At 26.4% G+C, this 231-nt stretch overlaps 1 protein-coding gene across 2 annotated transcripts in view; it reads left to right on the top strand.

Moving 5' to 3' along the window:
- LOC119632052 (spermine synthase) overlaps nucleotides 1–231 on the top strand; it is a 26,373-nt gene that overhangs the window by 12,517 nt on the left and 13,625 nt on the right. The window lies entirely within an intron of this gene.

The following is a 231-nucleotide window of genomic DNA, read 5'->3' as shown; positions in this document are numbered from 1 at the left end:
ATATTGTAATACAGTATAGTGTATTTTGTACTGAAAATTATTGTACTACAATATAGTACCGGAATATAATGTAATACAGTATTGTGTATTTTGTACTGAAAACTACTTCACTACAGTATAGTGTATTTTGTACTGAAAATTATTGTACTACAGTACAGTGTATTTTGTACTGAAAATTACTTCGCTACAGTATAGTGTATTTTGTACTGAAAATTATTGTACTACAGTACA

Source organism: Glossina fuscipes, unplaced genomic scaffold (assembly GCF_014805625.2).
Source record: "Glossina fuscipes isolate IAEA_lab_2018 unplaced genomic scaffold, Yale_Gfus_2 1, whole genome shotgun sequence".
Lineage (NCBI taxonomy): Eukaryota > Metazoa > Arthropoda > Insecta > Diptera > Glossinidae > Glossina > Glossina fuscipes.
The sequence above is the reverse complement of the archived record's forward strand: the minus strand, read 5'-3'. Positions and strand labels throughout refer to the sequence as shown.